Consider the following 26,865-nt stretch of genomic DNA (forward strand, 5'->3'; position numbering starts at 1 on the left):
ACACACAGTAGAGACCCAAGTGTTTTTTGAGTGAATGCAGAGTACTAAGCACTTACAGTTTTCAAATAATGAATACTGTGTGTGTGAGCAGCAGCTAGAACATGGGGGGCAGGTATCCTGAGGTTATTAGGTGCTTTCGGGTTGAAAGTAAGAGACCCTCAGGTTACCAGGTGATGAGACTTTCTCCTAAATGGACACAGGAAGTGGGAGGTTCAGCCGCCACAGTCGCTCTGGGTCCCGGAGCTCAGGTCTGTTCACGGGGAAATGGCCTTGGGAATCCAATCTTGCAGAGGGTGCCTGTTTAATTTCATCAGTCCACATGGTGTGGAACAGGAAGTAGGAGGTTCAGAGGAGAATATAAATGCATTTCACACACCACAGGATTTGGGACAAGAGAAGCCTGTGTATGGTGTTTTTGTTTTGGGTTGGGGGGAGTCACTGAGGTTCAGCTTTCACCTCTGTGATGCCTGTTCTGACCACCACGTTTAATACTTTAATAACCGCCCCCACGCACGCACCCCTGATTCCTTCTTTTCCACATAGCACTTGCCACTTTCTAGCGTGCTAGTTAATTTATTATTTATTGTGTACATTGTTTGTTGTCTGTGTCTGCCCATGTAACATAAATTCCCATTGGCTATCACCCATTCCCATAAATTAGTCACAGTGTATAGACAAAGAGCAAACCAGTTTTCATATAACAAAAAACCCTTCCGAAAATGAGAACTGCTGAATATCACCAGCTCATGGCCTGTATACTAGGTAGAACATGACTTTCTTCTTCTGTATACATTCAAAAGGTAATTTATTTGCAAAAATGGCCAATTGTAAACCTTTTAACAATCTTCTCATGTAGCCAGCAGAGGGCAGCACAGATTGAATTGACCACATGCAGGAATTTTGACTTTATCTTACACGGCATTTAAAATTGCAGCAGCTGCTTACAGGTGTAGTTGGATGTTCATCAGCATCGAGTTTAGTGTACACTTCTTCTCATTTGTGAGTCGCACTGTTGCTCCCCTGTCCTTGTGGAGGGAGATGTTTCTGTTTATCGCCATATGTCAAATTCATGTTTCCTGAAGCGCACACAGCACGTTTCCGATTGTGACCATGACGGCAGGTGTGAGTCCTTCGGGGCATCGTTCCATCATCGCCAGGAAGTGGGTAATCATTTATTTACCCGGCTTCTAGGGATGGCGCTGCCCTTACCCACTCTTAGAGGGCTGGGTCCAGGTGCAGATTCCTCAACGCGAGGGTCCTCTCTGAGCGTCTGGTGATGTGTCGACCCCCTTCTCAAGGAAAAAATGCACAGAAACTCAAAACCACATGTTTTTTCAGTTTTATGGCATTGATAATGGATTTTCTTCACACAGAAAATAAGACCAGATTTTGTGAAGAATTGCACCTTTCTCATTTTTTTCTTGCAAAAGGTAATGACTCTTTTTGGAAAAAATTGAAATTCAGATTGTATACATAAAATAAAGGCTAAAAGGGCATGGTTTGGGCTTTTTTAAAAAAAAGTATCTAATTGATTTTTACTTTTGATGATAAAACTGCCAAAATTTCTGCCTCACGATGTATGTACTGGCAGATGTGATCAGGTGCAAGGTAAGTGCATGTCCAGGAATTTTTCATTTGAATTCTCTGCGACACACACATGGTATTTCTTTTGTTCTCAAGGCTTTTTTGTGCAGTACTGATTTGATGCTGTTTTTGTCTGTGAGGAAAAACAGTACAAATCCATGTTTTTCAGGTAATCCAGGAAGTAGAAGTAGCCTTTAAAAGAGTTTTGCAGTATTTCCAGGTGACTGGATTTCTGTCTGCAGAAGGTTGAGGTCTTTGTCACTTTCCACCCCAGCTTACAGATGCACTTCTGGGGGTTTGAGGACACTCCCATGATTGCATGCTCTAAGCCACTCTCCTATTGGCAGCTTATCAGGAAAGATCTAAGCTGCAGAGAAGGAGGCCATCAGGAAGCGAAACAGTTTATCTCCAAATCTCAGAAAGACTTCAAGGCACCATGGGCCTCTGAGAATAGAGATACAGAGTGAGGCTAGAAACTGGAGGGTGGGTTGGAAGTCATGGCAGGCAGTTAAGACTTCCAGTTCTCTTCCATCTCCTGTAGCAAGGCGATTTCTCTTCCCCCTTGCTAAAACATGAAGATGAGCCTGTAAGGAAACCGAGTGAAAGTCTGTGTACTTACTTATGAGCTCCTTACCCTTTCTCCTCTGCCTAGCTTCCCAGATGCTGCTGGCCAGGTTTATAGCCCACATAGCTCAGGTAGGAGGTTGGAGATCACTTCTTTAGGTCATTGCCCAAGAAAAAAGAACCTACAGAGTCCGACATGTGGGGTATCCACATGTTATTGCTTTAGCATTTTACAAAGACACCCACCACTCAATAGGTCACAGCTACTACACAGAGCTTTTAATCGGGTTGTCAGTGCCTCTCTCTTAAATGTAAAGAAACAGCCTCTGTTTACTAGACATTTAAGGAAAATCCCCGAACATTAACAACAGAACAAAGCAAACAGAAGAAATTAGAGGAAACAGGTCATGGAAGATATGGAAGAAAACCTTATAAACTGTATACTTGGGACTTCCCTGGTGGCGCAGTGGTTAAGAATCCACCTGCCAATGCAGGGGACACGGTTTCGAGCCCTGGTCCGGGAAGATGCCACATGCTGCAGAGCAACTAAGCCCGTGCGCCACAACTACTGAGCCTGCGCTCTAGAGCCCGAGAGCCACAACTACTGAGCCCACGTGCTGCAGAAAAATTGCAAAAACATGGAGTTGCCATATGCCCTCTACCCAACTTCCCCTAAGGTTACTATCTTACATACCACAGTACAGTTATTAAAACCAGCGAATTAACACCAATACAATACTGATAAGCAATCTGGCAATCCTGCTGGAACCTCACCAGTTTTCTCACTAAGGTCCTTTTCTTCTGGTCCAGGATCTAATTCAGAAGACCCCACCGCAATTAGTTCTGACCACGACAGTTCCCAGTCCTGTGTGTCACGACCTTGACACTTCACAGAGGACTTCTCGATTATTTTGTAGAATGTTCCCCAATTTGGATTTGCCTTCAGTTTTCTCCTGATTCAATTGAGGTTGTGCATTTTTGGCAAGAATGAGGTTGTGTTCTTAGTGTATTCTGTCAGCGTCCATGATGGTGATGAATCCTTTTACTAGTGATGTTAACCTTGAACATCTAGTAAAGATGAGTCCACCAGGTTTCTGTAAGTTTCTGTGGCTGTCTGTCCTTTTGTGATTCCTAAGAATCTTGTTGGGAGATGCTCTGGGGTGATGCGGATATCTGTTCCTCGCCATCCTTTCTCACCCCGCAATTTTCGTGTCAATGGCTGGGTGCTTCCTCAAGTTGGCTCCTGTGTCTTTCAACCTGTCCCCATCATTCTCTGAGCACTTCCTCACTTCCTGCCATCACAAGATTTTCCAGGCAGGCTCATTTTGTGTTTTTCCCTACCCAGCCCTGGAATCAACCATTTCCCCAAGGATCACAGGTTCCTTTTAATGGGGATTGGTATTTAGAAACCAAGATCTGGGCATAGGGGCGTACTGTATAAACATGTTTAACTGGGACAGACATTACCAAACTGCCTTCTGAAACTTGGCACCAACTGCTCCCCACCGCACACTATGAGAATGTCCCCTTCCCCACAACCTCACCGATGCTCTTTAACACTCCGGTAGTCTACTGGCTATTGTAATTTATACTGCCCTGTTTATTAGGGTTATTGGCTGTCTGTCTTTCTTCTCTGAATTGTTCATATCCTTTGTCCTATTTTGCTACTGTTGTTTGTCTTTTTATTGGTTTGTAGGTACTCTTCATATATTTTGGATAGTAATCCTTTGCTTGTAAGTGTTGCAAATATTTTCTCCAACTATACTGCCAGTCTTACCTTTTTTATGAGAGCTTTTGTCATACAAAATAGAATATAAATAATATATTTATATATTAAGTTCATTCATATGAAGTCAAGTTGGTCAATTGTTTTTTCTTTTACGACTTCTAGGTTTTTGTGACCTGCTTAGGAAGTAATGTTCCTTTGCAATAAAATTAGAAAAAATTCACTTAAAAATGTACATATGTACCTATATGTACATATATAGGTATATGTAATACATACTTTTTATATTTACATACTTATATTTGTCATTCTATACTTAAAGAAACAAAACAAAAAACCTCCAGATGGATTATAGGTCAAAGTGCATATACATATATAAGATACACTTTGACCTATAATCCATCTGGAGGTTTTTTGTTTGCTTTTTTAAGTATAGAATGTCAAAGGGAATCTAAATTTTTTCTGAATAGATAGTCAGTTGTCATCACCATTTATCGAAGAGCACATCCTTTCCCTGCTGACCTAAAATACCGCATGATCAGTACAAGGGTAGTGACTAAAAGCGCAAGCCCAGGAGTCAGCTGCTTGGGTTATAGTCCTGGCTCCACGGCTCACTAGCTATTTGCTTACTCTCTCCATGTCCTTTAGTTTTTTCATCTAGGAAATGGAGAAAATTTTCCCACTTAGTAGGGTTATTGTAAAATTGCTTAAAACAATGCAGACACCTAGTAGACACAATACATTTAGCTATTATTATAGACTAAATTTGCACGCACACATTGGTGTGTCTAGCCAATGCTGTCCAAAAAAACATAGTGTGGGCCAAATACGTAATTTAAAATTTTCTAGTAGCCACATTGAACAGCTAAAAGATAAATGATAAAAATAACCTTAATAATATATTTTATTTAACCCAATATATCTAAAACATTATCATTTCAACATATAATCAATATAATAATTAAGATACTTGGCATTTTTTTGGTGCTAAGGTTTCAAAATCCAGGGTGTGTGTTACACTTAGAACATACTTGAAGAACTCAGTAGTGGTTACCACACGTGACAGTGCAGGGCTAGACTAGTTCATGACTTGGTTGTATATTCTTGGAACAATATCACATGTGTACCTGCAAGAAAATTGCTAAAAGAACTGAACAGCCACCCATAACTGAAAAAATATCTCTTGACAAACTAGAAAGAGAAGGAATCTTTTTCTAACATGATAAAAGGTATTTACAACTTATAGTAAATGTTATATTCTGTGGAGGAACGTAGAAAGCTTTTCCTTTAAGATGACGAAGAAATGAAGGGTGTCCATGCTCAGCAACTTCACTGGTGCTGTGCTGCAGGGTTTTCTAGCCCAATCTTTCTCAGCCACGGAGCCCCAGGAGAATTGGGCCCGAACGCTCTAGCCAGGGAAATGGGGCAAGAAAAACGGCACAAGGATTGTAAAGAGGAAAAAAAGGAAACGATTATCTCACAGGTGGATTGACTGTCCGTATAGAAAAGGTAAAAAAAACCTAAAGATAAATTGTTAGAATCATTCACAGAGGTTGACAAGGCTGCTGTTTACAAAGTCAACATATAAAGCACAAATGCATTCCAATAGATTAGCAACCAACAGTAATTAAATACCTGGCGATAAATCTATCAACAATGTGCAAGAGTTTAATGGAAAAAAAATTCTAAAATTTTATTGAAAGACTTGAAAGAGGACCTAAATCCATGGAGAGAGAAAGTGCACTCAGGACCCAGCACACTCAGATGTCAGTTTTCCCAGAGGATCTACAGATTCAATGTAGATTTGCCACTGCAAATCACAGTCCCAGCAGGTTTTACTTGTCTGTTTTGGGGGTTTCTTCACCGCAACGAAGAGTAGCCCCGCTCGCCACAACTAGAGAAAGCCCATGTGGAGCAACAAAGACGCAATGCAGCCAAAAATAAATAAGATAACTAAATTTATATATAAAAATAACTATATACTTAAGAGTCTCAGAAATTATATTACTGAAACAAGAACAGGATCCTATCAAAAAGGAATATTCAGAGATTAAGAGTGAGTTCTTGCAAATTAAAAATAGCAAAAATAGAACATTCAATAGAAAGGTTGGAAGATAAAGCAGAGAATCGTCTTAGTTCAGGCTGCTGTAACAAAGTACCACAGGCTGGGTGGCTTAAACAACAAATGTTTATTTCTCACAGTTGTGGAGGCTGAAAGTCTAAGATCTCAGTGCTGGCCTGGTTGGGTTCTTGGTGAGGGCCCTCTTCCTGGTTTATAGAGGGCTATCTTCTCGCTGTGTCCTCACATGGCAGAAAGAGAGAGCTAGTTAACTCTCTGGACTCTTCTTATAAGGGCACTTATCCCATCAAGGTGGCTTCACCCTCATGACCTAATCACCTCCCAGAGGCTCCACCTCCAAACACCATCACATTAGGGTTTCAACATATGAGTTGGGGCGGGTGGGACACAAACATTCAGGCCATTGCAGCAATATTTCCTAGAAAGCAGCTCAAAAAGGAGAGGAAAAGTAGGAGTGAAAAGATAAGAATAGTTAAAGGATTCACAATGGAGGTCCAGTGTCTAACTAATAGAAATTCCAAAAAACAAGAACTGGGAAAAAAAAAAAAAAGGACAGGAATTTATTAAAGAGTATAAGACTTCAGACATAGGTTCTATCTGGTGGCTAACATAACGTATGAAATTTCACAATACTGAGTGTAGAGATAAGGTCCTAAAAGCTTCCTGAGAGGGGAAAAAGGTCACATACAAAATATTGGGACTCAGAATGGTACCATCACTACCAGCAATACAGGAAGAGGAAACAGTGAGTGGATGCCTCCACTATGCTGAGGAAACATGACTTCGCTTAGAATGCCACACCCAGCCAGACTGTCAGGTGTGAGAGAAGAGACATGCAAAATTCACAACAACGACGATGAAAACCCACCCCTCCACAGCCTCTCTCTGTTAGTTGTTAGAGAATGTGCTCCATCAGAATGAGCAAGTAATCCAAGAAAGAAGAAAACCGTGGAATCAGAGACTCAGGTCCAGCGGTGGGACATGTCCGGGGGAGTGCTCAGGGTGGTGCCACGAACGCGGGCCTCAAGAGCCACAAGGCCAGGCTGAGAAGGAGTGTGGAGGTTTCTGGAGGCCATCTCGGAAAACAGACCGCTCGGCGCGTTTGACCATCTTGACAGTTGCATAGCTTGGTAGAGAGTTTGGCACGAGCAAACAGAAACAAAGGACACTTAGTCCATCCTCTGGTTATTTTAATCATAGTACATTATATAGCTGAGTTGTGAGCGGTGTTTATGGGAATATTAAATACTGATTTAACCAGAAATGTTGGTGTAATTATACCGAGTGGGCGTGTGTATGTGTGTGCGCACCTGGGAGGGGGGTGGGGGTAAAAGGCGAGTCTTCATCTTCCATGGTGGGCAGTTGACGTCTAGAGGTGAAAACTCGAGAACATGTAGTGTAACTAGTTATTTCAAAACAGGGAGGTGCTGAGCAGAAGAAATAGTCGAGAGACCTACGTCTGTGAAGCATGATTCGGGGCTGGGTGTGGGGAGCTGGGCAGGAAGCCGTGGTTTTCTGTTTTAAGCCTTAGGTACTATTTGCTTTTTATATGATGTGTGCATCCTTTGCTTAGAGAAACAAACCAGGCACGGTGGTGAGAGACTAGCCTGGAGAGGCACAAGGTCCCAGGAAGAGGGTCTTGAAACTGTGGTGATTACGGGGCTGAGACTTGGTGGGCAGATGTCAGGCCATTGAATTCCTCAGGGCCGGCTCCTGGGGCCTTGTGCTTTGTGTTGTGCCCTCACAGCTCCACTCTCTATGCTCTCCCTGGTCCTCTGGCCCTGTTGGATTGTGTAGGAGACTGGCTGGCCAGGGGACAGTGAGGTCAAGGTGTCTTCTCCCCGCCAGGGAGCTGAGGTTGGCTGAACCCTTTACCTGCGGTCCTGCCAGCGGCCTCTCTACTCCGCTGCCCAGCAGGCCTGGCCTGGGTCAGGGCCACCCCCTCTCGCTGGCGCTGCTGCTGCGTCTCTCCCTGTGGTCTCCCCACACTCCACCCTCACTTTTATAGACAGTCCCTCTCTTCTCTCCAGACTCCCACTCTGAGTGCGTCTCTGTCTCCTTGGGATTGTGACTGATGTGGGTATTGTGCTGAGAAAAACACTTTTCCCAGAACGTTACGTGAATATTCATGGAAGCTTTCTTTCAGGTTACATCCTGATAAACCCATCATAAGTTGAAAATGTTGTAGGTCAAAAATGCATTTAATACACCTAAACGGAACATCATAACTTAGCGCAGCCTAAGCTGCGTGTGTGTGCTCGGAACACACACAGTGTGTTTTGCCCCCCTGCAGTGGGGCAAAGTCATCTAACACAGAGACTATTTTGTAATAAAGTGTTGATTTTCTCATGTAATGGCTTGAATACTGTATTGACACTGAGAAACAGAACGGTTGTCTGGGTCCAGGATGGTTGTAAGTGTATCGGTTGTTCACCCTTGTGGTCATGGGCTGACTGGGGGCTGTGCTCTCTGCTGCCGCCCAGCATCACGGGAGAGGATCGGACTGCATACCGCTAGCCCGGCAAAGAGCAACGTTCAAAGTATGGTTTCTGCTGAATGCGTGTCGCTTTCACACCATCATAAAGTCGAAAAATCATAAGTCAACCATTGTGGGACTTCCCTGGTTGTCCAGTGGTTAGGGCTCCGTGCTTCCACTGCAGGGGGCATGGGTTTGATCCCTGGTCGGGGAACTAAGATCCTGCATGCTGCAAGGTGTGGCAAAAAAAAGTCAACCATTGTAAGTCGGGGACTGTCTGTATACTTATTTCTTGAGGTAAGTATATCTTAAGGATAAATATATCTCATATATTGTATAATATATGTGGTTATACATGTTAACTATGACAGATACGAGAGATATAGAGATATAAAGAGATGTATATATAGTTAAATTTTACATGTAAAAGAGAATGAGAATATAATACATAAAACAAAAATCTGGAAAAATGTAAAGAATATATACTGAAATGTCATCAGTGGTTATCCCTGGGTGACCGCCCCCCCCGCCACTACTATAATCTAATTTCAATAATAAACGTGTCATGAGTATAGTAAGAGAAGAGAACAGTTTGGTGCAGTATATTAGAACATAGAATGGGGATGAAATTGAACATATATTGGGAATAATTCCCTTAGATTTTTTTTTTTTGACCTCTAAAATCTTCCCTCTACTTTTATCCTGTGAGCTCACAACATACTGTAATGATTACGATCTCTTAGTCATGCTCTTGGGAAATGCGCTGTTATCTCATGTGAGACAGCCAGGGGTTTTTAAGTGATTCCATTCTAAGAAGGTACTTGGGAAGTGAAGAGAGAAACGCCAGCTCTGTCTGCTGCTCTGGGTGAATCTGAGACCAGAAGTGCCACTGTTACTCGTTGGACTCCAGCCTCAGACTGCTTCCAGGGAGGAGGTGGTTAACTTCTAGGAAGCTACTTGAGCTTGACTTCAGGAACTGGGTGGTGGCGGTGAACTGGGAGTGACGCTTCTGTGGCTGGAGGCTGATTGGTCCAGGAGTGCGGCCAGCGAGTTCCCTGTCAGTCCAGGAAGCAGCTCTGAGCTGTCCCGGTGGCTGGACAGCTCACAGGTATTCCTGCCCCACCCTGCCCTGCCTTCCAGGGAGTCTTTGCTCTGAGTTCTCCTTTGAAGAACAAAACCCAGCAACCTTCAGGGTCCTACTGTGACAGAAAAGATGGTCCTTAAAACCAAGGAAGAGGATGGTGAGTCCCAGTCCTGGCTTGGGTATATGGGGTGGGGTTTAAGTAGCTCTTTTGATTGACATGTGAAATTCTGTGACGACAGTTTTACTGCCTCTTGAGAAGGAGTACCAGTTGAGAGGCTCTTGTCTCTGTGTGTGCGTGCGTGCGTATGTGTGTGTGTGTGTGAGAGAGAGAGAGAGAGAGAGAGAGAGAGAGAGAGAGAGAGAGAGAGAGACAGCGCAAGCCAGAGAGATTCTGTGTTTTTAAATTGAAGACGTCCCCCAGCCCCCACCCCCACTCTTTACTTTTCTTTGAAGATCCCCCTGGGTGCGTCTTGGTGGCATGTGCCCTCCTACTTGGTGATGGTGTCTGATTTCCTGAATCTGAGCAGCAGTCTTAGAAGCTCTGGCAGTTGCGTGGATACCCAGAGTGAGTGTGACACTAAAAAGGAAAGATGTTAGAGACCAGGTTGAAAGTATCAGTGAGGTTCAAGATGAATAATAACCATTTTTATTAAATAAAAATGTAACAAAGAGAATATCCATAGTTATTTGATCTTCCTCTTTTGGTATTAGGTAAAGACTGTTTGAAGCCTTGTCAGGTCTGGGGAACTTCCTTCATCTTCTCCACACCCACACTGTAAACAGTGAAGCTATGAGTAAAAGGGTGATAAATTTTGTGGATTATAAATCCCAAAAGCTTTTGCAGAAGAACTGGCTTAAAGCACCCTAGGTCAGGGCTCTCAAACGTTCTGAGGTTAAGTTTTGTGTGTGCATGTGTGTATGTTTTGTTGTGATGCTTTCATCAGATGGCCATGTTTTAATGCCATAAGACAAAAAGCAGAATGTATACTGGTTTGTAGCTGGTACTGAATGATATGAACAAGTCAGAAATAAATATTAGGCTGTTTTTCAAAATGGATTTTGTGAAAGTGATAATAAACTTTGGGGGTCCTTTTTATGCTTTTCCTTATCTGGTTCACTATAAAGTACATTTTCAAGTTTTACCTCTATGTCAGACAGAGTATCTTGGACCATATTCACAGGGTGGTTTGGAAAGCTGTACCGTGTGTGAAAGCCTTTGGGAGAGAGGGCGTTTGGTGTTGATAATGACACTTGGCATGTGAAGAGGGGACGATAAGGAGGCAGTTCTAGGTCAGGGCTGAACCGCCCCCATGGGAGGTTTTGTATCTGAAAGGTGAGTCCACGGTAGCCAAGGTCTCTCGTTCAAAAGGGGAGCCTCGTGAAAGTGGAAGAGGACATTGGCGGATGACACTGGGTTTGTAGGGGTGCGCCGGCCTGGCCTGGGCAGGTGGTGACCACTGCTTACTGAGCCAGTTCTACCCTCTTACTTACTGCTGCTCCTGCTGGATAGCCTGGCTTCAGACCCACCGAGGGGGTGCTAACAGTCGCTTCAAAGTCAAAATCAAGGGGTCCCATGTCGTCAGCCTCTAGCCATCCTAGAGGCTTGAACATTCAACATACACTGCTCAGTGTGTGTGCCCTTAGTTCAGGGGTGGGAGTAGGGCCAGGGCTTTTAGAGATCAGATTTTAGTGGTAGGATTAATGTGCAACTTTGCTTTGAAAAAGTCGCCTTCAAGAATGGGTGGTTCTCCATTTCCCTCAACCTGCCTGGGAATGTTTCATCTTGTTGTCTATTTGGGACATTAGGGAGGGCAGTGTTGCTAAGATAGATTCCCCTACGTATTGAGGTGAGATGCAGAAATGGCATCAGGCAGATGTGAAAGTGAAGGGAGCAAATGGACTTTCCCGGGCAGGTCCCCAAGCATCCCGGGGAGGGATGGTTACGTGTCAGCGTGTGCTTCTCACGCAGTTGCACTGATTAAATTGTTACCCAAAGAGCTGCCCCACACGGGAATGAAGTTTTTAAAAATGTCTCTAAAGGGGCTTCCCTGGTGGCGCAGTCGTTAAGAATCTGCCTGCCAGTGCAGGGGACACGGGTTCGAGCCCTGGTCCGGGAAGATCCCACATGCCGTGGGGCAACTAGGCCTGTGCACCACGACTACTGAGCCTGCGCTCTAGAGCCTGCGATCCACAGCTACTGAAACCCGCGCGCCTAGAGCCCGTGCTCCGCAGCAAGAGAAGCCACTGCAATGAGAAGCCCGTGCACCGCAGCGAAGAGTAGCCCGCGCGCAGCAACGAAGACCCAACGCAGCCATAACTAACTAACTAACTAAATTTATTAAAAAAAAAGAAAATGTCTAAAGAAGTCAGATCCTACCTGCTGCACGAGTGTCTAATCCACAGTCCTTCAGTTACAGATGTGGCTTTGCCTCTGTCCTTACTTGGTACTTATGCTCATCAATTTCTACTCCAGTTATGCAGGTGTGTGTGAGTGAGGACTAACCAGGGACAGTTATGCAGGTGCATGCGAGACTTAACCATTGTACTGAACTGAGCACTGTTTTCTTAACTGCCAGAGGCTATTTTTTAGCCGTTTAATCTTACCTTTTGAGTGTTTGGTCCTCCTTGGTTTGCCTTTGAACCTTCTCTTTGGGATGGAATCCCAGCTCCTTGGTGTGTGTGGCACGAGGCCTTCACCTGCATAGCCCAGGCTCTCTGCCGGGTGCCCTGGGCCCTGACCCAAGGTGTGCTCACTGTCCCCAGGAACCCAGCTACTCCCCGGCCTCCTCCCCTCACTGGGTATGTGCATCCACGCTGTCTCTGCTTCTCCATTTGGGGAACTAATTTGTTCTCAACTCCTGGCTCAGAGGCTTGACTGCTCTGAAGCTGCTTGGTCCCTGGTGCCCTCTGAGCCCTGGACAGGCGTGGCCGCCGTGGCAGCATGTGCTACCACCACAGGCTTGCACACCTACCCCTCTGGCCTCTCCCTTCTGTGCAGGGCATGGGCTGGAGCTCTTTAAATCCCAGCTCCGAGCACAGGCTGGGCGTATGCAGATGCACAGTAAACGCTGAGCTGATGTGGCTTTTATTATTCCCGTGAGAGAAGATCAAGAGCTGAGGGCTCAGCCAGTGAGTTTGAATTGGGCTTGGTCTGTTTGTGGATTATTTATACTCGCTGAGTCTTACCTCTGAACTGGAGGTAACAGTGCATAGTTCATTGTCAGGAAATGCAGAGTTCATAGTCGGACTTTGCTGTCAGGTTCAAATAAAAATGGAAATGAAAAAAGATTTTAAGCCATGGATACTATGTGAGTATAGGATAGTGTTATTTATAGGAAAACATGCTGAATAGAATGGAATTAAATAGAGTGCCTCTCCCTTAGGACATTGGATTTTCAGGTTGCGTCTAGACTACTCTCTCTGATGGTAACTTACCCCTCATCCCGTCCTCTAAATGCGTTCCTTGTCATTGTGCCAGCCTCATGTTGGGCAAGTTGCTGAGGTCGAAGCGAGTATTAAACAGAAAATCAGAGGTGCTGTAAGTGAACATCTGTAGATACTCCTCGCTCCCTTCCTTAGGGGTTGAGTTTGTATTTTGCAAAATCAAAAATGGTTACATCTTTATTTTTAAGCTAGAGCGCTTGGCACCGTACAAAGCACACGTCTCAGCAGACCCGCATCACCATCTGCTGGGACCAGTTTTGAAGGGGACTCGCTCTGGTCTGGATTTCATAGGCTGTCCGTGGACCACACCAGCGTGAGTGACCGCAGCGTTGAACAGAGGGTCAGGACTGCCCTTTTTTCTTGATGAAAGACTGAACAGAAACGGGGCTCGGGTTCTGCTCTGAAAAGAGCGGACCTTTATCCATCATCTGAGGCTTTCTGCAGCCTCCCAAGTTCTCTTTGGTGTGGAACATAAGTGCATAGGGCTGGCTGCCAGTGGTCAGGACCCAGCGTCCAGGAGGCAGGTGGGGTGTGGAGGGCAGCAGGTGGAGTTGTCTGAGGAGCCAGCATTGTGGAAAGAAGAGGCAGGGAGTGTGGGTCCTGGCAGGACACAGGTCTGGGGCCTTAGGAGCCCCCAGGCTGCCAGTGGGCAGTGGAGACGAGGACAAGGCAGGTGCGGTAGATCTGGACAGGAGGCGTCAGGAACTTGTGGTGCAGCCCTTCCTGTGGCTCTGGAAGATTCGCTGAATATGTTTGTGGGGGGGGTGGTGGCTGGCAGCACAGGACCTACATAGGGTTTGCTGCTGGTTACGTTAAACGTGGAGGGGTAGACGTCCTGGAAGCTTTTTATAATATCCATTTCTCACTTTTCCCTTGCATTTTGACAGCCTTCCAAAGGCACCTTTACTGAATTTACATTGTTCTTGTCTCTGCTCCTCTTTCTGTTTGTTGCAGCCCAGCTGAGATTTCCTTTTTAGAAAAAGACTCTTGTAACTGCTGCTGTCTTCTTCTGTTACCTTGTGAAGAGCTTCCACTCATGGGGATTCAGATGGGTTCATTTTGCAGCTGGGACAGTCACTAGATGCAGAGGGGCCACAGGCTTGTGGGTCCGCGGCTCCTGAGGGGGGACATGGAACTCGCCGGGGCTGGCGTTGGGCAGCACTGCTGAGACGCGCTGCTCTTGGGACCCACGTGTCCTCCTTCTGAGCCCGTGCTGGGTGTGACACACCAGTGAAAACGGGGACAGAAGTCAGTCCTGCTGCCCTCAGCTCTGCTCACGGTCAGGACTTGCCCCGCCGCTCCTTCCCTTCTTATGAAGATAATTTCCTGACTTTTGTATGTTCTTCCTTCCTTACCCTATGGAGAAATCATGAAAGCTTAACTTCTTTTTTCTCTTTTTTTTTTTTTTTTTTTTTTTTTGTGGTATGCGGGCCTCCCTGCGCCACCAGGGAAGCCCCGAAAGCTTAACTTCTGACCTAGAAAAATGCAATACATTTCTTTTCTAAGTCAGTGGCTGTTTCTGCATCTCAAGTCTCTTCTGTTAAGCATTCAGGATTCTGATTCATAGAAATATGTTGGAATCCCAAGTAGACAGCGTGGCGTGATGGTATAGTTGCCTCAGGGATTTCACACGCATTATAACAGGACTCAAGTATGTTCCTTCCACTAAAGGAATAATTAGTCATTAATCTGAGCAAATGTTTTGGGGTAAGTGGCTGGTGACATTTCCATATTTTCTCTGAATAGAAATTTCAATATACAATTTTGCCTCATTTGTGGATCCAGATACACAGAAAGGTATAAAATGCGGCGTCACCGCCTCTGCGTGCTCCCTGTCCACACTCCTCATCTCTGAACAGGGTCCCTGTTGACAGTTTCAAAGTGCGTCCTTCTCAGATCTTGCGTTTACCAGCATCGGTGCCACGCGCATGGTGTCCTGTTCCTTCTCATGGCACAGTGTCTGGGAGATCTTTCTGTGCTGGCGTCTACCAGTCAGCTCGTTCTTTTTCATGACCAAATCGTGTGTAAGTAGTTTTCATTTTTGCACTTTTGGGAGTACGTCCATTGGATAAGTTCTTAAACGGAATTGCTGAATGGAAAAGTACTGCAGAAAGCTCGCGCCGTTTACACTCCCCAGCAGAGCCTGGGCCGCCTGTGTACTCCCGCGCCCTTGGCGGACGCTCTCATTTCTGCCAGACTCACCGGAAGCGGTGTGGTGTTCATGCTTTAACTTGAGAGTTTAAGCGTCCTTCATGTCTGGCCATTGTGTTTCTCTTTCTGGGTCTGCTTTTTATGTCTTTCGCTGGTTGTGTCCACCTTTGTCTTACTGCTCTGTACGCTGCTCTCCTTGTGAAAAGAAGTTAATCCTCTGTCATATATTTTGCACATTTGTTGTCCTGGTTGTTTACCTTTTAGCTCATAGGACTTTATTTTCCATTCTGAAGATTTACATTTTATTGTAGCAAACTGAACAGACTCTCTGAGATTATGACCATATTAATCCATGCTTTATTCTAGAATTTTTGTGGGTTTTTTTTTACATTAAAATCTTTGATTCAGCTAGAATTTATTCTGATATAAATGAGGTAGACATTCAGCTTAGTTTTCCCTCAAATGGGTAGCTGGCTAATTGCCCCCCCCATTGGCTGAATAATCCTATTTTTCTTTATATTTTTGTATCTTTTAAAAATATTTTCTTTATGAGATTTTATGACTTGAAGTGCCACCTGTGTGTTTCAGTATTTCTTGAGTTTCTTTTCTGCTGTTTTCCTTCTCTAGTGCTGAAATTTCAAATTTTTGATGTCTCAACGCTTTAATCTCTGGCAGAGGCTCCCCTCACATTACCCTTCTTCCTCTTCAGAGTTTTCTAGGCTATTCATACATACATTTTCCATATGAACTTTAATATCGTTTTATCTGTTGCACTCCTGTGAAACTCTTGCTGGTAAGGTCAACAGTAGTTTTAGAAACTGATGCACATACTGAGGACAGCTTTTCCCCGCAGGGGTCTTTCTGCCGTGCTCAGATCTTCCTTGTTTTCTTGGTGACTTGCTCCTGGCACAGTAAGCGCGCGGGCTTGCGGGGCATTTGCTGGTGTTACTAATAGGGTACCTGGTTTATGGGTGGTAACCATGTTTTCCCCAAAGATAGTTAGATTACAAGTCTGAGAAAGTAATTTTTTAAAGCTTTTATTTTCTCTGTTGGTAGATTTCCTGAGATTACTAGCCGGTGAACAGTCTTTTTCTCTGATCATCGCTGTGATTTCATAAACTTGATTGTGGGGCCGTTTATTGAGATCTGTCTTCAGAGAAGAGGCAGGCCACACTGCAGACTTCCTGTCGGTAGCTTTTCACTCTCACTTCTTGTCTCCTTGCTTCCTTGGATCATACTCTTTGTGCCAAGAATTGATCATGGTGCAGGCTTTGCTGCCAGCCAGTCTGGCCTGGCTTCAGCTGAGGCCTTTGCTGGTTTACACGCTACAAGTCAAGCCCAGTGGTGGATCCTCTGTTGCTGAATTGTAGCTGGTGAGTTAAGGGTGAGCCACGGTGAGCCTGTGCCTTATGACCGAGTTGTGCACAGAAAGTGATAGGTCAGGACCTGCCTGCTGGGACCTTTAAATCCCTGGAGTGTGTCTGTGCATATTTTGATGTTAGCTCACAAAGAGCGACATAGCCCTTAGGACTGTGCAGAGTGCTGTGAGAATATTTATGGTATTTTACTGGAAGGCAAGAGCTTAATTTCATGGACAGATAACCCCCTGGGAACCGGACAGTGTCCAGCCAGGTGGTAAACTGCATGATACAAACATTGTTCAAAGGAAATGGTATGAAGAAGGCCTTTAAGTGAGGGTTCATTTATGTGAACTGAGGGAGTTCTCCCCGTAAGAGGTGGCTCTTGATGGCTGGCCAGGATGAGCCTCTAAACAGTGAGAAGGAAACAGAAACAGGTTGGGAACGAGGTGCTCTGGTGGACCAGGGAGGATGGACTCTCCCTGGGGCCGGGTGAGGGATGGGCAGCTCACCAGACTGAGTGTCAGATAGGGACTCTCAGTCCACGTGTTTGCTGAAAACTTGCCTCCTTTTGCAGCTTAAAGCAAAGATTTCATAAATAATTTTAGGGTTTATTTCTCGTAGATTTGGTATGATTCTTTTAGATGAGAACTGCCATTTCGACACAAAAATAAAATTGTTCATATTGTGGCTGTTTCTTTAAAGACAGGCTAGGCTGCAAAGCCCAAGTGTTTGGTTAAGTCTGGTGACCCTCTTGGTGATGAGGAAACCTCAGAGTATGAGTCCCACGTTAGTGTAGTGGGGGAGGATGCCTCCTATCAGCAGTTTCCTAAGGGCAGAGGACTGGAACGCAGGGAAGGGTGTGGGATTTTTAAGTTTTTTTCCTCCTGTTGTGTGCCTGGACCAGTGGTTCTTAAGCAGGACACTTTTGCCCTGCAGGGGATTTGGCAATGTCTGGAGACGTTTGGGGATGTCCTATCTGGGGGATAGGATGGGGTGTTACTGGCATCCAGTGGGTGGAGGCCAGGGTGCAGTTAAATGTGCTCTAAGGCACCAGGATGCCCTCGACACAGAATGATCCCCGTAATGTCAATAGTGCCGAGATCGGAGAACCTCATCTAGTGTAGTGGTTTATTTTCTCTTTTTTCTCCTTGTTTATTTGGCACTTGTTTTAAAATCCTTATGTCTCTTCCCTTATTAGTCAAAGGCAGTGCTTCCCAGAGGGGTCTGCAGACAAGGCTTCCAGTCACCCTGTGTTCTGGCTTAACATGGGGGCCTGAGCCTCTGGAACCCGAGCCTCAGCCTGAGGTCCCAGATCTGTGTGTCTGATGGTGCCCTTGGTGATCCTCGCGCCTCTGGAGTTTGAGAGCCACTCCTCTCAGGCTGTAGCGACGTTTCTTGTCACCAGCCATCTTACAGTATCGTCCCTGGACCCACCTGCCTCACTCACCCTAACCACAATATACTGGAACGCTATGTTGCAGCCTCTGGTGCGGAAACACCTATGGCCCGTGTGTGGAGAGAGCGGCTAGCACGTGGCCTGAGTGGGAGGCAGGTCCTTTTTAGTAAAAAGGCTGGAGCGTGCCACGTGGAGACAGGGGGCCTAGGGCCTCAGAGGACAGGAGGGGGATTGTGTTGGAGCAGCGTGGTCAGCACCCCTGCCTGCTGACACAGTCCTCGGCAGAAGGAGGTGGCCTTGCGCGGAGGGCAACAGAACAGCCTGCCCTCTGGAGCCTGCCGTCTTGTTTGTCCACTCAGGAAGGGAGAGGGTACCGTAAGTAAGGGTTAACATCCTGCCTGGGAAGCCACCATCAGCTTTTTGCTTCCAAGGGGGAGAAAAAAGCCGCTGCAGCCTGTGAGCAAAGGCTCTTGGCGCGTCCCCCCTCCGAGGCCGCGAGTGGGGGCGTGGTGGGCGGGGCACTGTCATCGCATTCATGGAAATAAGCCTGGAGGACGGAGCACACGCTCCAAGTGTCAGCCCGGCGACGTCTCCGTCCACGCCTGCCTTCCCCACCAGCATCGGTTCCCTCTCCACCCGGGTTTCCGCTCAGCTTTTGTGTCCGCGGCCGCCGCCTCTGCCCTGGCTGTGCGGACGCACGTTCTGTGCGGGCTCCATCGCTGCCTCCGCCCGGCGCTGTGTGGGCAGCCGGGGGCCTGGGACTGGGGGGTCTTGGTGCCGGGCCACCATGGCCTCTGAAGCTGAGAGCTGCCAGCTGCCCGGGCTTTGACGTCGCCGCCCTGGGGCTGCCGGGATCCTGGGGCTGCCGGAGAGGGGACTCGCCCCGGGTAAGTGGCCGGGTGGGTGGCTCGTGTGAGCCCATCGTGTGCAGCTTCCTGTAGAGCACGGATCCCTCTGTTATTATTATGCGCCGCCGCCCGCTGCCGGCCTCTCCCACCCAGGAGCAGGCAGCAGCGTGATGTGTGCAGCGGCTGCTTCTCTGCATGTCTGTCTTGTGGTTTCGCATTCTGCTCTCTCCTCCTAGGGTTTTTCCAGTAGCTTCTTCAAATAGAGGTTTAAGCCTTCGGTGTGGTTTCTTCTAGGCCTGAGATTGAGGAACAAGCTAATAACCGATTTCTGTGGCCCTGCTCTGGTAAGGTTAGAAATAGGCCAGCAGAAAGCAGAGGGGCAAATCCGGGGAGATCCCCCTCTCAACCCACCCTAGGAGTTTTTATTTTACTCATTAAGAACTTTGGAACCTTCCCCAGGTATGGTAGCCCTCTTTCCAAAAATACACATAGAAGAGAAGCTGGAGTCCCACGTTTGTTTTGGTGCCAGGGGTCTGTTCCAGCTGTCAGCCAAGCGGGGGTGGGCAATGTTTCAACCTGCAGAAGTATTCAGGGTTTTACAAAGGGCCAGCGTACACATAGGTTTTAGGAAGGCGGGTAAAGTGAGAGCGAACTGACTTCTTCAGCTCTTCACGCCCTCACCGAGCCTCTCTTTTGGAGGGAAGGGATGTGGTGGCCCAGCTGTGCAGTGCCAGAGATGGCAGCTGGTGTGGGGAGGGAGGAGAGGGGCGCCGGTGCTCCGTTCGGCTGCTAGGATGGGAGCTCCCAGGCTCTCCCTGAGAGCAGGAGGGCTCCGCGATGTCTCAAGGAGCCAGAGGTAGAACATGGCTCTCCTTGCCGAGCTGGCTCCAGCTCTGCTTGCAGTCTCTGTGACCCTTTCAAAAACAGCCTTGGAGACAGAGATCGCAAGTATGAGTGCTGGAGAGAAACTGCTGCAGAAGTCCAGCTGGATCACATAGTACCACTGCTAGGTTTTAGAAAAGCTTGAGCTTCTTAAAATGATTATTTTCTAGTGTTCAGCTTTTCTTGAAAGCAGATGTTAGCTTTATTTTTCTAAACCAAACTTTTAGGATAAAATTTTATGACTGTTTATTTTACTACCTTGAAATTTGACTTCATTTTCCCTTTGGTTAGCTGGTTGAATCATAAGGTTATGCAAACTGGTCTTTGAGTTCTAGGATTTATTAGATAAAATGTGTTGATTCCCTTCTCTGTGTCAGGTAAGATGATAAAATACCCTGCCTTCATGAGACAGTTTATGGAGCTGTTTATTATACACCCTCTCATTGGGAAGGACAAGGATGCTGACATGCCCATTCCTGCTTAAGGAAACCAGGGCAGGGAGAGGTGGTGGTTTTCTCCAGGTCACAGAGCAACTAGGCAGTGAAGCCCCACACAGGTGTCCCTCCCCCCGCCCCCCAATCCCTGGGCAGTGTCTCATCTCAGTTAAGGGGGCCTGAGTTGTTAGGTTAGCGGTTAGATGAGACGTCTCAAAGACTGAGATAGGAACAAAGTTTTCCTTAAAGATGCAGACTATGGTAATAAAATCTTTAATATACTTACTTCTAGGTGGGAGACTGGGTGGTCTTTGTGTGGAAAGAATTTAAGGTAGAAGAGTAAATATTCACCTTGGCAATTTCCTAGAAGGCACCTCTCACCTCCTGTGTTGAATGTCAGTTATGCTAGCCACGTGCCAATTTAATTCTTTCTTTTAGAATCACTTAGGCTGTAAATTGGTGGTGAGACACTTCTCTTCCAGTGCTTTACACAAAAGTCAAATCATAGCTTCTTGGGAAAGGGACTAAGGTAAGCAGAAATCGGGAAGTCAGGATATTGCTATTAAAATTTTGTTTCATTTGTTTTTAATTATGGTAAAATATATGTAACATAAAATTTACCATTTTAAGTGAACGGTTCAGTAGCATTAAGTTCATTTACCTTGTTGACAACCATCACCTCTATCCCGCTCCAGAATTTTTGCAAAACTGAAACTCTGTCCCCGTTAAACACTGGCTCCCCATTCTCCCCTCCCCCAGCCCCAGACACCCACCATTCCACTTTCTGTTCCTGTAAATTTGGCTTCTCTAGGGACCTCATGTAAGTGGAATCGTACAGTATTGGTCCTTTTGTGGCTGGCTTATTTCACTTAGCATAATGTCTTCCGGGTTCTTTCATGGTCTAGCACGTGTCAGAATTTCCTTCCTTTTCAAGGCAGAATAATACGGTATTAAATTATACAGAGGGTTGCTGTAGTTTTGACTTAGTTGGAGGGAAAAGGAATTGTTTCCCAAAGTCGGGAGACTTTCTGTAAAGGTGTGAGGTGGTCATGTCAGCAGACTGTTGGCCGTATATGTGTCTACACGTTTCAGATTTCGGTCACATCCCTTTGCTACGTCCTCCTGTGCCTTCTGGTCTTGACAACTACCCTGAGGTCTGTCTCTAAGTGTGAGGCTGTCAGCGAAGCCCCTTAGTCATTGTAGCTTTCTGTTTCACTCATCTCTATGTTGCCTTTGCTTAAGGACCCTGTGAATTTTGGTTGTTTTCTTATCCCCATCATGAAGATCTGACCTCATGTATTTCTAACGTCAGCATAGAATTGAGAGTTTTGTGAAAGTCTGCTGGCTGTTTGTATGTCACCAAAGCCTGAGTTCTTTCTAGTCTTTTGGGTTTTTTCACATTGGAAGGCGCTGGGATCTCTTGGGAGACCAAGGTGACTTACCCCAGGGTGGGGCGGAGTGAGTGATCTGACCGGAGGATCTGCACAGGCTGATTCAGAAAGTGCCTGGTGGTATGACCGGCACTCACCACACCGTGAGTTCTGTACGCAGGCCTTTTGATCTTTGTCTTTGGAGGCACACCGCCTTCACTCCGTGGGCAGCTTCCCAGATTTGCACTCTTGAACCCAAAAGCTGTTTGTAAATAGCTCACGTTCCCTCTGGAGCTGGTAACAGTTTCTGGAGAGGGTACAGGAAGGCCCAGTGCTTTACTTTACCAGGCTGCTGTGGCTCCAGGTGGGCAGGTGGTTTCTGAGGCTGTGTGTGTTTTCAGTTTCATGAAACTCCAGCCTGGAAAGGGTCTGGCCTTGCTTAGCAGGGCACCCTGGCCGGCGCAGGCTCCGGAGGCCTGGAAGAGCTTCTGCACACCGACGCCCTCCTGGGCTGCATGGAGACCAGACCTGTCTGTCTCCTTTCTCCACACGTGGGGAAAAGGGAGGGCCTTATGGACTCTTGCCCTCACCTTTTAAAATGTTTCCCTGCTGTGCTGGTTTAAATTTAGAGCCTTCTTATCCACCGAAAGGCAAGGGCTATACATAAGAAGGATGATGGTTGATGATTATGGTGGAAAAAATAAGGCAAATGATGTATTTTAAAGCTAGGCAGAGGGACCTGGTATAGCTGGAGGACCTCAGGGAGCGGTGTCTGGGCCCTAACGTGCACCTCCAACACTTTGATATATGTCACCCCTGGGGACGAAGGACAGACAACGTGGTCCCTTTTGGCTGGCAGCCGCCTGTATTCCTGTTGAGCAGAAACTGCTGTCAGAAGATCTGCCTTTTCAGTTGGACTTCATGGCAGGTCTCTGGGCACCTGCCCGTGACTGTGACCGCTGGAGAGGGAGAAGCTGGACCTAGCGATGCCGCATGTACATATCTACCCGCCCCCAGCCCAGAAGGAGGGCGCTGTCCCTTTAAGAGAGCCTCCTTTGTATGCGCTGGATGGAGCTCAGTGCTGCTCTGGGTTTCTGCCGGTTAAATCCGCAGAGCAACATTTAAATAAAGAAATAAATAGAAGGTCCCCTTGTGTGGCTTTTCTATTCACAGCCGAGCACAATGGTCCCTTGTTGTTGTAGGCTCTTTAATCCCCTTCATTAAATTGGAGCCCTGCAAGGGAATGGTGAGGGGCTGCTACTGGACTGGTCCCCGTGCTGGAAGCAGGGCACCTTGTATTGAAATTAACCTTTGCAGGCATGAATTCCCAAGGCCTCCAGGCCCTCTGCCCCGTGTCCTTTATGCGCAGGCCGCTGCCTCCCTAGTTGCCATTCTTTTCAGGAGAAGAGGGTTTAGCTGCCTTCCTGGCACAGAAGCGTGGCTGCAGCACGTGGCAGTCGAGGTGGGGGGGGGGGAGGAGTTGTTTGTTGCTCTGCCATCTGGCCCATCAGATCTTTTACAGTTTAACCCTAATGGCTACGCAGGAGAGCCAGGGCGTGGGTAGACAGATGCCTTTCCCAGGGGCCCACGCTGCTTTCTCAGAAACTCGGGGTGCCGAGTAGATGTGGTGGTTTCTGAGTGCCAGCTGTTCCTGTCGTGTCCTGGTGGCAGCCTTCCAGGGTCCTTGAGACGCCAGCTAGGATCCTAGGGATCACTTCCTCCTCTGGCTCTCCAGCCACGCTTTTGATTCTTCATGCTGTTAAATGAAATTAAGCATTTTGTCTGTGGAATTTTTTTTTTTCCTCATGGGCAACATGAGAATGAGGGCTTGAGTTGAAAATTTGGTGTTGCATTGATAAGTTTAAGCAGAGGAAAATACATTTGTTAAAATGCTGGATTTTTTTTCCTCACCTCAGCAAAATTCCACTAGAAAAATGAGATCTAAATCTGCTTCTTTTTTGTGTGTGTGGTTAAGTTCTTAGGTGATTTGTTGAACCAAAAGGGAAGCGGTGCTGTGATTTAAGGGTACTAAGTGTGGAATGGAGAAGCAATTTAGAAATCACGTGGTTTATGGCAGGAGACAACTTCAGAGTAAATGTGGATAAATGTCTTGCCGGTTCTAACTGCACGTTGGCTAGAAGTATCTTCCATCTGACCACCAGGACATATTGATGTTCCATAAGATGTTACGGCAAAATCCGAACGAACTTTTTGGCCAGCCCAATAGAAGGCCTGTCTTTTTCTAGTGACCATAGACTAACATTTTTATTTTTCATTTAAAAAATGGCAGTAGTACTTAACTGTATTTTTTTAAGCAAGTATTCAGGAGCTCATGTGCCCCATCTCTCTCCATTCCCAGACCCCCTACCCAGAAGCAACCACTCGTAATGAACTTTTTCTTGTTTTTGATCTTCTGGTAGATGCTGCCAGGTTTGTATGAATAGTCTCTTCCTGCTGATTATTTTATCAAAGTCAAAGATTATCTCCTGATTTCCTTCACTTGCAGCATTCTTTCCTTCACTCTCTCCCTGTCCATTTTTGATAGTTTTCACAAATGTCTGGTCACTTAATTTTCATCTTTGAGACTTTCATACACACATTCACAACCTTGATTTCTGTCTGTGATCTTTCACGCGTGCCTCCTGCTCCTTTGTAAGAGGAGGTGCGGGGACGCCGCTTGCCCTTCGTGTGCTCCTGCCCCTCTCGGGCCCTCACACCTCCGTCAGCTCTTCCCCCATTTCAGCATGCTCACAGCTGATTACATACAGCTTTTGTCCTGGAACCTGAAGTGGCCTCTGTGCCACGTGCTCCCAACCAGCACCCGCCCCGCGACAGGAGTGTGCGCCCTCCTGGGAGCTCTCCCCAGCACCAAGGTCGATGCCTCCTTTCTTGCCTCCCATTGGCATGTGGCTTGAACCCTGATTCCCTCTAGCCTTTGTTTTTCCTGTTTCTAGCTACCTTGTTCTTCTGTTGAGAAAGAGACCCAGTGATGCCTTCTCCCATCGTAAACACTCCAGCTCTTTCCCATTCATTCTCTCGTCCACTCTTCCTGAGGACGGTCTTCTTGCAGCCCATTGGCCTCTTGTTCTGATCGGATCCTCTCCACGCTGTGAGCGTGCGTGCGTGTCGGGTCAGAATCGTTTTTGTTTAGAACTTTGAAAGCCCCTTCCACTGTCTTACGGGATCTCTGTTGCTCCAGCCCGATTCTTGTTTTGTGGGTGGTCTGGTTCCCCTCTTTACTCCTCATCGAGGTTTTAGGATCGTCTTTAATCCTTCAACTTCTGAACTTTACTCTGAGGACTTCTCTGAGGTTAAAAAAACTTTATTATACTGAATGGACTGACTTCTTGCTTATATTTTGTTTTGCTTCTTTTTTCAACTCTTTTCCTTTGCACTTTATTCTGTAGGAGTGCCTCAACTTCATCTTTTATCCTTTTATTGACTTTTTTTATTTTGGGAGAGGCTAGAGGGGCAAAATATGTTTAATTTCCAAGAGCTTATTCTTTTTCTGTAATTGTCTCCTTTTCATAGTTTCCTGTTCTTTCAGAGTTTTCTTCTGTTCCCTTAAGTGTCTCTGTCTGCTCCAGGGTAGCTTATCTGCTCCCTGCCCTGCTGGTTCCCGTTCGGGCCGAGGCTCAGCCATCTCTGTGCGGAAGAATGATACGGTGGATGGGCTGAGTGGGGGCTCCACGTGTGGGGATGGGCCTGGGGCGTAAGTCTGCTCCCCACGGGGCAGTACCAGGCCTCCCAAATACAGGAATCGAGGCTCCGCCCTGGGCACCGTCTCCCATGCTTGCTCTCTGCGTGTCGGTCCAGCTCCTTTGTTTTTGTCTGGGGACAAATATATATTCAGAACCTTTGGGTGCCAGGCGCTGTGCTGGGTGCTGCGAACATGGCAGTGTCAGGCATGCAGGGTCCCTGCCCTAGTGGAGTCTGCTTTTCAGAGGGAGATGTTGGCGCTCTGCCTTCTTTGCCCTGGAAATTCGTTGAAGCCTCTTTTGCCGATGGCCCCTCTCCCCGTACTCTGTGGTATTGCAGGATTGTACCTTTTTGTATTCCTTTACTCTCTCTAAAGCAGCATCTCAGAAGGTGGAGGACCGCAGGCACATTTTGGACTTCTACTGCAGAAACTAGATTGTGACCTTCCAGAAAAACTGTCTTGTGCGCAGGCTAACCCAGAATGGCTGGGTGCTTAGATTCTGAAAAGGAAGCCACCACTGAGAGTTTCCAGTTTGGAACAATAGAAATTGGCTTCTCAGGGTATCCAGCAGTCTTGAGATACAAATTTTTCACATCATGGTTCTGTTTTTCATCAGCCTTGTTATGAGGACCGTAGTCTTGCCTCTGATTGGGGCGAGACTCCTTAGTGATCTGATCAAGCCTTCTCTGTGGTTCAGAGTCAAAGCCTGGTTATTCATTCCCCCATGGAATAGCTATTAAAGAAATGAACTATTGCCTCAAATTTGCAAAACCATGTTATGTTAGAAGCTCAGGAAATTAGTTTCTTAAAGGGAACTTCTCATCTTCATGGACTAGAAATTTTTCTGGTTTGTGAAGTCCAGGAGAAGCAGAATGAACTCCTTTAGGCGTGCTTTTCTCTAGAATGGGGTATGAATCAGTAGAGTTTGTGTTGTTTCTTAGAGTGGTTTTTGCTCTAACTAGAACTGATCTGTTGTTAGTTAACTTTCTCCTGAAGTAGCTGTTGGAATGCTCACCCCTGAGTTCACAGAGACACAGTTGAGGCCGCACTTGGAAGGCCTGGGCTGGGTGTAGGTGGTCTGTTGGAATCTCTAGATGGCTCTGTCTTCCAACCTCTAGTGAATTAGGAGTGTATTTCAAACTACAGGACTCAGTGCGTTCATTAGGCTACGAAATCAGTTTCGTGGGCCACAGCCACTGTTAGGAAAACTAAGAGTGAAACAGTAGAAAATGTCAATGGATTTCACGTGGTGAGGGGTTTGTTTTTGTTTTCTTTTTTTGGCTGCACTATGCGGCATGTGGGATCTTAGTTTCCCAATCAGGGATCAAACGCATGTCCCCTGCAGTGGAAGCATGGAGTCTTAACCATTGGACCACCGGGGAAGCCCCAAGGGTATTATTTTTGATACTGTTGTGTATGGGGGAGATTGGGTCATGAAATCGAATGCTTTTCTTAATTGTGGGTCTTGGAGAAGTTTAAAAGACACTTTTCTAGGGACTTTCCTGGTGGTGCAGTGGTTGGGAATCCGCCTGCCAATGCAGGGGACAGGGGTTTGAGCCCTGGTCCGGGAAGATCCCACATGCCGCGGAGCAACTAAACCCGTGAGCCACAACTACTGAGGCTGTGTGCCACAGCTACTGAAGCCCGTGCACCTAGAGCCCGTGCTCCGCAACGAGAGAAGCCACCGCAATGAGAAGCCCGCACACCACAACCAAGAGTAGCCCCCGCTCGCCACAACTAGAGAAAGCCTGCGTGCAGCAACGAA

The 26,865-nt window shown here is 46.6% G+C and overlaps 1 protein-coding gene across 3 annotated transcripts in view; it reads left to right on the top strand.

The window, feature by feature from the left end:
• The window catches only part of CYTH1 (cytohesin 1), a 53,759-nt gene that overhangs the window by 846 nt on the left and 26,048 nt on the right, over positions 1-26,865 (top strand). The window lies entirely within an intron of this gene.

The sequence above is a fragment of the Physeter macrocephalus genome, chromosome 14 (assembly GCF_002837175.3).
Source record: "Physeter macrocephalus isolate SW-GA chromosome 14, ASM283717v5, whole genome shotgun sequence".
In the NCBI taxonomy this organism is placed as follows: Eukaryota; Metazoa; Chordata; class Mammalia; order Artiodactyla; family Physeteridae; genus Physeter; species Physeter macrocephalus.